The 10834-nt window shown below is 40.0% G+C and overlaps 1 long non-coding RNA gene across 6 annotated transcripts in view; it reads left to right on the plus strand.

Moving 5' to 3' along the window:
• Positions 1-3049, plus strand: part of LOC121031594 (uncharacterized) — a 39165-nt gene extending 36116 nt beyond the window's left edge. For all 6 annotated transcript variants that reach the window (XR_005790789.1, XR_005790790.1, XR_005790793.1 and 3 more), the window contains 2 exons: positions 2465-2780; positions 2890-3049. This is a non-coding gene — a long non-coding RNA (uncharacterized LOC121031594). The remainder of the gene's footprint in view (positions 1-2464; positions 2781-2889) is intronic.
• The last annotated feature ends 7785 nt before the right edge of the window (positions 3050-10834 follow it).

The following is a 10834-nucleotide window of genomic DNA, read 5'->3' on the forward strand; positions in this document are numbered from 1 at the left end:
TTTCTTTCTTTCTTTCTTTCTTTCTTTCTTTCTTTCTTTCTTTCTTTCTTTCTTTCTTTCTTTCTTTCTTTCTCCTACCTTGATATTTGTAAACAGTAGTAGGTTGCTTAGTGTAGAGAAAATGCAAACAAATGCCCACTGGGGATCATACAGAAAGGACAAAAGGTATTTTATTTACATTACGACCCAAATCGCATAAGAATCTAAAGCACCAGAGATGAATACACTGCACATGAAATGGCTGCACCTGTTATTAATTTCATTTTAACAAAATAGTAGTCATTCAGTTATGTCCAGTTGTCAAATAGCACTTTTAGCATACCATTCTTTGGTCCAGAAGTTAAAGTAATGTATTGCATGTAAATTGTGGAACTAAGTCAAAATGACTATTTAATACCTACTGAAAACACTTAATATAATATGTAGTGCTATTTACAGGATCATAAAAATGACTTATCTACAGTTCAACAAAATTTCATATGAGACAACACACCCTTCTGCATTATGGATAGACAAAAACTAAAACCCCAAACACATTAAATCTACTTAGATTTTTTAAAGCTCATTAATGTACTCTTAAACTAGTATTGTATAAGAGTTAAAATTCAGCATTAAAGAAAGTGCTCTGTTGTAAGTTTTATCCTTGTGAAGTTCATTAAATCTCCTTAATGCATCTGTTATAAGTCCTCTACATCAGGCAGAAATTAGTATAAGGAGTTTTAAATCATGTTCATCCTCTTAAAATGGTTTAAAATATGCTTATGTACAGTTACTAAGTACAATCAAGTATTTTTATTATAATAAGTAATTTGAAAAATTCCCATTATAAATCATCTAAAAACATTCTTGCTGGAAACAGAACTGTGAGCTCTAAAGTTTACTTTTGCTTTTCAAATTTTTAATCCTATAGTTTGATGTAGGTTTGTAATCAGATCTGTTTCAATACATCAGAACTACCCTAGCCCTGTCCAAGGTTATGCAGTTTAACAGAGGACAGCATTTTTACTCAGCAAATTTTACAAGGTGGAATGAAAACATGTTGGTAGATTAATGATATAGTATTCTTTATGATTAAATTTTCAAATGAAGAGTTGCAGCATCAAGTAGTGGAAATAACACTGGGGCTGGAGTTGGGAGAACTGAATCAGAGCTTGTTTAATGGCTTGAGTAACCTTGGGAAGTCACTTGTTCTCTGTGAGGCTGTTTTTCTCCTCAGTTTGAATGGATGTTAAAATCCAACTCATAGCATCACTGAGGAGCAACTTTGTGAAAGTCCGCAGTTCAGTGTCACTTTTCTACTAGTCAATAAATATTTTTTTTTAATTTTATAAGAAATAGGGAAGGTTTCATACTCTAGTAATATATATGTGTATATATATATATATATATATATATGTATTCAAAGCCTTAATTATCACATGACTTTAATGTTTAGCTAGACATATTAAAAGGTGTAATTTGCTCATTAAATGACCATATGAATTTGGTCATTTGGTTTGGAAAGACTACTGCATTTATTTGACAGAATGATCCTGATTTTATTGTTTGACTTGGTGAGAAAAAGGGTGGATGGCCACTCTATATATAAACACAGCCAGGTTTAGTACATCAAAATATACAGGTTTGTAGAACCTCTAAAATTTAGATGTTGATCATTTCAGCTAAGAAAAAAAAAAAAAAACGTTAACCTGGATGTGTTTTTTTTTTTCCCTCAGCAAATCTAAGGCAGGTCAGCAACTCTATTACTGTAAATATCTGCCTTTGGTGTTGCTTGGGGAATTGGTAGGAATCATGGAAAAACCTAGCTTGGAAGTGACCTCTAGGCTTCATTTCCCTAGCTTCTGGAGGAGGGATGTATTTGAGAAGCAGTGTATTTAAGCGTCAGGAGATTAGGGTGTGGGTATGAGCCAAGACATTGTTGGTTGCTGCTTGATGAGGTGACTTATTTGTGGAGTGGGACCAACAACGGTGTTGGAAGCTAGGTGATCTCGGCCTGAGGCACTGTGCTGTAATGGTAGACACATGTACAACAAGATTAATGGGAAAGGAGGCTTAACAGAGTGTTGAAGTGTTAAAGAGGGAACTCAAAGGCCTTGTCCATCTGGATTGACCTTCAGGTTGAAACTAGGTAGAGCCAAATGCCTATATGCTATTTGCCTTGGAGTGCTCCTCTGTCACATGGAAATAGGATTTTTTGTTTGTTTGTTTCTGATGTGAATCAACTCTTCAACATGAAATGTTAACAAAAAACATCTTGCCTAGGGTTTAAAAATGTATTCAATGCAGAAAGTCTTGAAAATATTTAATGCTTCAAATAATTTTCCCCAGCCTCTAAGGTATCTTGTACTAAAAGTGTCTTTTTGTTGAAATATTTTTAAAAATATTAGTTTCCACTTTCACTTTTTTGTTCCCAGGACAACTGTTCCTCTGAACCGCAACTGCTCCTTTCTTTTATTTTTTTCAGGTTTTGAAATAACCCATCCTGCATCCATAAACAACTTGCCTTGATGGCTAGCCAAGACTCTGTCCTGCCACAGACCTCCTCCTACTTTCATTTCTTACCCCAAGGAGCAGTAAACATGAATCCTGACCCACTAATGGAGCCCCAGAACTGAGAAGAGATACATTGCTGCTAAACAGGTAGAAATAAAAACAATGCCTCTCTTCGATAATATTAAATGTGCTGGGAAGACAGTCTCCAAGAGAAAGGATAAATAATCTACATAATGAAGAATTAGTTAGCAGTGTTATGTAAATATTGTAGCAGCATCAATGAGGAGGTAAGCAGAAGTATTTTAAGACACTATATTATACAATGCACTGTGCACTGTTTCCTGGTGATAAGGTTTTTAAAGCATCTTTATAAGCTCTTCTTCTCTGTTGTGACAGGATTATTTTTGCACCTTTGGAAAGCAACTGAAAAAAGAAGCTTGGAAAAAATCCTGCCTAACAAAGCAGCCATACTCAAATAGCTAAAACTATAAGAAAGAACTGATTGAAGATACAAGAATAGATTTAAGATGTAAGATTAAAACATGATAAAAAATGATATCCTCATTTTTTTCAATGCTGTGTATTCTTGTCAGTGTAGCGAAATGCTAAAATGGCAAAGGATTAAATTGTTTTTATTATGCCCCTGAATTTTAAGTAGTGACTGAAACATATATTTTATATAATAACAGCCAGACAAAACAACACATATAAGGATAAAGGTAGGTGAGTGGAAAATGTAATGTACAAATTATCCAAAAGGAAATTAGTTTAAAGCAATTTTTTAGCTACTGGCATCAATAAGTTGACTCCCCGCTACTTTTCAGAAAAGTTGGCATACATTTTCTTCTTGCTACACCCCTGAAAACCTCAGTTTTAGAATGACGAAATATTTAAATCTTTTGGAACTATCTAGATTTTAGGTATTTCTTCTGAAAGTGTTGACTCTTGATTTGACAATGGTGCACAAATCACTGAAATTCACAAATTCTAAATCTCACTTAAAATTTTTTTTAATGTTTATTTTTTTTGAAGAAGAGAGAGACAGAACATGAGTGGGGTAGGGACAGAGAGAGAGAGGAGACACAGACTCTGAAGCAGGCTTCAGGCTCTGAGCCATCAGCACACAGCCTGTCATGGGGCTCAAACCCACGAACCATGAGATCATGACTTGAGCCAAAGTTAGATGCTTAACCGACTGAGCCACCCAGGCGCTCCTCTAAATCTCACTTTAGATATTGGTTTAAGAAATGTTAATATTTCAATTTAGTGAAATGGTAAAAAGGTAGATAATAAAGAGAAATGGAAATGTTTCAGATAATAAAAGAATTGAATAATTAGGTAAAATTAATCAGCCTTCAATACAACGAGCTTTTGATTGTCTAGCAATGTTTGTATCATTTGTAGACTCTCCACAGAGAATGTTTAACTGAAGGAGGCCCTTCTCTCTATATTCTTCCTATTGCCACTGGTTGTTGTATACTCAGGAAAGGCAAACACATTTTAATATTAATTATATTTCAGTCAAGAGGCCACCAGAGGAGGGATATGTCTGGGAATAGAAGCCAGAAGCCCAAATATACTGAATGAAAGTACATAAACATAGATACAAGGAAAATCTTTAGGTTAAAATCAGGTTAAAAAGGAGAGTAAGTATAGAAATACAGGCACAGGCTAGAATCTAGGAGTTGCATCCAGGTAACCAAAGAAGTTGAACAGGCAATAGATGAGAACAGAATGCATTTAGCAGTGGCAATCAGGTGTCCAGAAATGAATCAAGTGTCTGGGGGCTTAGGATAGCAAGCTCAAGGTCAAGGGCTTACAGAAAAAAAATATTCTTCCATATTGGAAAAATCTTGCTTCAGATGTTATTTATAATCCCAGGCCCAAGACATGTTGAAATCAATTCAGTTTATGAATAACTAGGATGTATAAAATCACACTCTCTCTGTGCATTCCTAGTTGATTGCAGTTGGTATTCTTATTTCATTGTGACTAAAAGCACTTGTGAAAGACTGTATACCATGAGGAATGTAGGGGCCGCTTTCAGGCAAACAGGCTTGAACGATGTAATGTAGAAAGGGCCCACAGGCAACACCTGGCTGACTTTAAACAGGCCCATCAGGTGACCCACCTGGAAATATACATATATATGGCATATATCCATATGGCACTAACTGACCAATGGGCTACTTAGAACTAGGCACTGTTACTGAAAAAGGGAAGATTCCATACATTGCCATGCTTCCTCATCTTCCCCCTTTAAAGCAGCCCTCACCCACTGCCTCCCGGTGGACAGTCTCTCCTCTGCTGTCCTGCCCACCACTCCCTAGTGGTGTATTCAATAAATTTCTACCTGCTTTGTTCTGCCTCAGGTGAATTCTTTTACCTTCAGTGCCACCAACTTCCACCTGATCTTTGCCCCCACATTTGGGGGCCCCCATCTGATCCAGAGACACCCCATTTAGGCACCACATTTGGTGTCCCATATGGGGGGACTTTGTGGCCCACCCCACACTTGGGGGAACTCTGCACAAGGAGCCTTTGCTCTCCCCAGATTCTCCAGGAATCTCTTGGGACTTTCCTTGGTGGACCAACTCTAGTACTCCTTGGGGAACTGATGATGTGCATCAGCAGAGGTTACTTCTAGGTGAGGATCCGAAGTCCCAAGGGGGAACCAGCCACATCACCCTTGCCTGAAAGTGTGAATGATTTCACCTTTTGCCTTCTGGAGGGACCCTCCACTCCCTCCTTTCTCTTTTTGGCTCTTTAGTAGTCTAACCCTAGTAATGTTGCAGGATTTTATTGTTGTTGTTAATATATATATATATAATTATTTATTTTTAAATTTACATCTGAGTTAGTTAGCATATGGTGCAATAATGATTTCAGGAGTAGAATCCAGTGATTCGCCTTTTACATACCCAATGCTCATCCCAACAAGTGTCCTCCTTAATGCCCTTTGCCCATTTAGCCCATCCCCCCACCCACAACCCCTCCAGCAACACTGTTTGTTCTCTGTATTTAAGAGTTTTGTCCCCTCCCTGTTTTTATATTATTTTTGCTTCCCTGCCCTATGTTCATCTGTTTTGTATCTTAAATTCCACATACGAGTGAAGTCATATGATATTTGTCTTTCTCTAATTTTGCTTACCATAATACACTCTAGTTCCATCCACATTTGTTGCAAATGGCAAGATTTCATTCTTTTTGATTGTTGAGTAAAACTCCATGGTATATACATACATCTTTACCCACTCATCTGTCGATGGACATTTATTTGGACTCTTTCCATATTTTGGCTATTGTTGATAGCGCTGCTATAAACATTTGGGTGCACGTGCCCCTTTGAAACAGCACACTTGTATCCCTTGGATAGATACCTAGTAGTAGAACTACTGGATCGTGGGGTAGTTCTATTTTTAATTTTTTGAGGAAACTCCATACTGTTTGCTAGAGCGGCTGCACCAGTTTGCATTCCTACCAGCAATCTCTTGCAGGATTTTTTACCTCAGGATTTGTCTCACAGCTTGGAAGAATGAAGAGGTGGACACAGGCTAAAATGAGCAGCAGGCACAAGTTTATTACAGTATAAGATCAGAAAGTAAGAATAGCCTCAAAGCTCTCTTTTCAGAGTGGGGGCATTAGAAAGTGAATACCCCCCCCCCCCCCCCCCACACACACTGTGGACAAGGGACTTTGTTTTATAAATTTTTGATTGGCCCCTTTTCTTCTCTGGTTCTACCCTTATTGCCTAAGTTGACCAACTGGATTGGTTGGCTCCTATTGTATGAGGGGTGGTCTATGGCCATACCAGTTGCTTGTGGGTGATCCTTGAAGGTGTCCTTATGTTTAGTCAGGTCTTTTGTCAAATTCCTGAGGGAAACCTGAGGGGTGGGTAGGTGTTGTCTGTCACATTCTTAAGAGGAACCTTAAGCCTGAGGGGTTTGCGGTGGTCAGACACTCCCAGCATCGTTTCAAAAGAAGCGCTTTCCCCCTCCCGGGGACCTCAGTTCCTTACCTTTCCCTCTCTGCCTACAGAATCTTATCTTTTACAGTACTCCTCTAACAATGGAAGGCCACTGGCCAGGATAGCCCCCTGGTGGGGCCTGAAGGTCTGAGAGCAAACAGGTCAGACTGCTCGCACCTGTGCGGGTAAAGAACCCCTTCCCGTTGCTCTCTCGTTCTGTCCTCCGCAGTCTGTTCCCAAAGTCTGCGGCAATTAAGAGTTCGCCCGGGGCGAATCCGCACAGGATGTGGACTTTGTTGGGACCCTTTCCAGACACAGGCTCTCAGCCGCCTCACTTCTTTCTCCTTCCGCCCCTCTGCCTCTGTTCCCCGGGGATCCAGCTGCCATCTTGACCTGCGGACAATGCGTTTCCGCGCGTCTGAGGGGGTGAGTCTTCCCTCTCCTTGTTCCGATTCGGTCTGGTCACGGTGGTCTCCGGCTATCCCTGCTGCCAAGGGACGCCCCAACAGGAAGTTCCATGCCTTTTGCCGGGACCCTCTCGGTCGGGCACCCCAAAAAGTTTCGTCCCGAAACTGCCGTGACTCCTGTCTGGGGTGGGACGCCACCAGAAGAGTCCGCCACCTCCTATTAGGTGCAGTCCTTTATCAGGTCAGCAGGCCACCCTGACTGAAATCGAGACCTGCGTCAGAGCTGCACTACCTTCGGCGGGAGGTCCCTTTGGGAGTCGGCGGCCTGTCCTTCCCACCTCCTCGCTCTTGGGCTGTCTTCTTTAACAAATTTGGCTCCCAAAGCCTGATGTTTCCTGGCCTCAGGACAAACGCCCAGATCCAGAGGTATGGCCCTCCCACGGAACTCTCTCTTCTAATACTATTTTCCAGCTTGACCTCCTTTGCTGGAACCCCTGCCAATGGTCAGAAGTCCCCTACGTGCCTTGCTTCATTTCATGGCCCTAAATCAGGACGCTGACCTAAGAGCCTCTTGCCGAATGTGTTTGGCTGATAATCAGCTGCCTTCCGACATATTGGACGCTGACTCTCTCACTGTTCCAACTCCTAATAGATGTGGGGGCCTCTCCCTCACTCATTTACCCAGTTAATGACTATGATACTTGGAGCCAGCTGTCTCTGGTTAGTCTACCTTGGGATGGGGTCTTTAAGGAATATATTCTCAAGCAGTTGCTGAAACTCTCTTTGGGGAAGGCCCTTGTCTTCTCCAAGGCTTGACATGAACTGCCTGTATTTTTACTTGCTAGGTGGGTGGGAGGGTGGGGGAAACGTGGTTTCTGCTCCCCTGTGGGAGCTGATAAGCCAAAGCCAAGTTTAAGAACCAGGAATCCTTTTTCTCTGCCTTCTGGCAGTACTCTGAGTACTCAGTACTCTGCCTCTTCTGCCTTCCCTTCCTCCCATTTCTACACCACTTTGTGTGCAGCCCGCATAAGTGGTTCTATGTCATCATGGGGCCACTTCCTCCCCTCTCTGTCCAGGAGTGAAGACCACCCTCTTGGACTTACACTGCTCACTTTAGATTTCCTCACCTGTGCCCCAGGTAAAAACTGAGGTGGGAAACAAATTGACTTTAAGTGGACCCAGGTGGAACGTCATGTGGTCTTTTAACTAATTGAGACTTTCATTTTACCAAGGGTTGCTAAAAGTCAAATAAGCTTGTGTTATCTCTGTTGCAATTTGTCCCCAAAACGATGAGTTATAAATGATGGTTAATTTTGTCTGTCTCAAAGTTCTTAAGATAGCTTTCAAAGCCTTTGGTAACCTGAAACTTTAAAGTTTTGCTTAGATGATAAATGGGATTGAATTCATTGGATATCATTTTCCAAATAAGATAAAATACTAAAGCATTGATTACTAATATATGGTTTATCAGCTTTTGACTTATTGCAAAGAAACTAAGGATATTTGGGCCTGTTGGAAAACATACTTTGTGCTTAATAGATTTCACACATTTGCCATTTAAAGAATACTGGTGTAACAGTTCACAATTAGTTACTACTTAGTTTTCACTGGAGACTAAGGTTTCTCAGAGCTCAAAATTCTGCTCTTCTTTATAAACACAAAGTTTTTAGATCGTTGGTCTGCTCTTGGTAAGAAAATGTAAACGAAATTGTTTTTTCTTTGCCTAGAAAAACCAATTTCTATGTTTTGTCTTTATCAAGTGTTTGATGACCCATAATTCTACTTAGGCATGTGCATTAAAATTTTTTTAATGTTTATTTTTGAGAGAGAGAGAGAGAGTGGGCAAGGGGTAGAGAGAGAGGGAGACACAGAATCCAAAGCAGGCTCCAGGCTCCAGGCTCCAGGCTCCAAGCTGTCAGCACAGAGCCCGACACGGGGCTCGAATCCACGAACCGAACCGCGAGATCATGACTTGAGCTGAAGTTGGAGGCTTAATCCACTGAACCACCCAGGTGCCCCTAGGCATTGCATTTAAACTTTCTAAGGTATTAACAAACTTCCCCAAGATTTAAAATTGTAAACAAAACCTCTGACTAATTGGGCTTATTTGGTATGTTACCTTCTGGTATAAGGTCCTGACTCTGTTCTGAGTATTAGAGTGTTTTGTGTCGCAGAAATAACCGAATTTCCATGTCAATTGCATCATAATGAACTCTCATTAGATTGTTAACAATGTCCATTTCTGAATTCTTTGTCATTTTTAGTTTATTCATAGTTATTGTTCTGATGCTTTTGCAAAATGAGTTTTGTCTTCAAGGAGATTCATAAAAAAAGCTTTTGAGAAATACAGGTATTTGCTATCTTGAAGATAATAAAACTGAAATGGGTAAGAATTTCCAGAACTAACTAAAAGCTGTATTCAGCCTGAACAAGAATTAGTAATATGGGACTAAATGAATTGGGAAAAATGATTATAGTTTTTCTGACTCTTGTTTGAAACATTGCAGGTTCTCTAAAGTTTCCTTTTTCAGATTAAGGAAACTTTCTCTTAACATATTTAAGACTTAAATGTGATAACGTATTCATTTGTAAACAAATTGAAGCGTTTAACTTTTCTGTCTGCTTGAACCCTCTGAAATTCAAAAAGTCGCAGTCAGTATTCTTTCCTCCTTGAGAATCAGAGTCATTGCGTAAGTTCAGTAAGAATCTGTTCTCCTTGTAACAGGTCACCATTGTAAACATTGATTTATGTTACCAAGTCTTTGATTGGAATGTCATATTTGGGAGAGGCATGCATAGACTCAGATATGACTAGACAGCTTTAAGGAATTGAGGTTGTCTTTACGAGTCATGGAGCCATAAAGCTGCTTGAAAATGTTGGCCTGGTTCCTTGCTTACAGAGTTCCCAGCAGCCTTACCAGGTGAGTAAAGAATGTCACTTCCTGGCAGGTGCAGGAACCTCAGAATATTTTGGGTACCTCAAGAAGAGAAATTCACCCAAATCTACTGGTATTGCAGGCATGTCTGATGGCAAGTATGTGGCTTGGCTTTTGGCCTTGAGGCTACTAAAAAAGGTCAGAGATTCCTTATAAAAGTTCCAGCAAAGCAAATTTTAAAAGATCTGTACGGTCAATCACTATTCTTGCTGAGCTTATGTAAATAATTAGGCCAAGTTTGTTAAAATTGGACCTGTTTTGCAAACGAATTAGTCTTGATTTGGCTATCTCTGGAAATAAGGGTGATTTTAGAGAGAAAAGTTATGATTCAATAACACGTCTTTACAGTTCTGATTTTCTTTGAATGTTGTTTGCCTAAGCTAGACAACTTAAGGTAAACTTTAGAGAAATGGCCACAATAGCCAATCTTTGTGCTTGTTGTTCTATGGGGATAATAACAGGACCCCCTGGGCATATGATTATTTGAATAGCTGGAAAATGGGATTGAATCCCCAACAATTGTATATCACAACTAGCACCTTGACCAATTCTGCATGGCTGGGATGACAAAACTGTGAGTTAACTATTGACTTGTGGAGATAATGGATGGCCCCACTTTTCCTATGATTGGATTAGGTGAAGCACATGGGAATATCCATTGGTATCTCCTCAGACAACTCTTCTCCCATTTGCCAGTGTTTCCTTGTAATTAGAATATTGTTATGGCTGAACAACAAACAAAGAGGGCTTCTTTATGGTTTTGTCCCTTAGACATATTTGTCCTAGGAGCCACCTCTGTTGATATAAAATTGCAAATAGAGGCTTTAGCAAAGCAGACAATAGCCACATTTAACCAAACCCAGCTTGTAGTCACCCACAAATTCTAAAGGTGGTCCTCCAAAACCAAATGGCCCTTCATATCCTGACTGCAGCTCAAGGAAGAACTTATGCTTTATTAAAACCATTGTTATGGGGGCACCTGGGTAGCTCAGTCAGTTAAATCTCTGACTCTTCATTTTGGCTCAAGTCCT

This window comes from Herpailurus yagouaroundi, unplaced genomic scaffold (assembly GCF_014898765.1).
Source record: "Herpailurus yagouaroundi ecotype Mexico unplaced genomic scaffold, PumYag 141, whole genome shotgun sequence".
NCBI classification, from domain to species: Eukaryota; Metazoa; Chordata; class Mammalia; order Carnivora; family Felidae; genus Herpailurus; species Herpailurus yagouaroundi.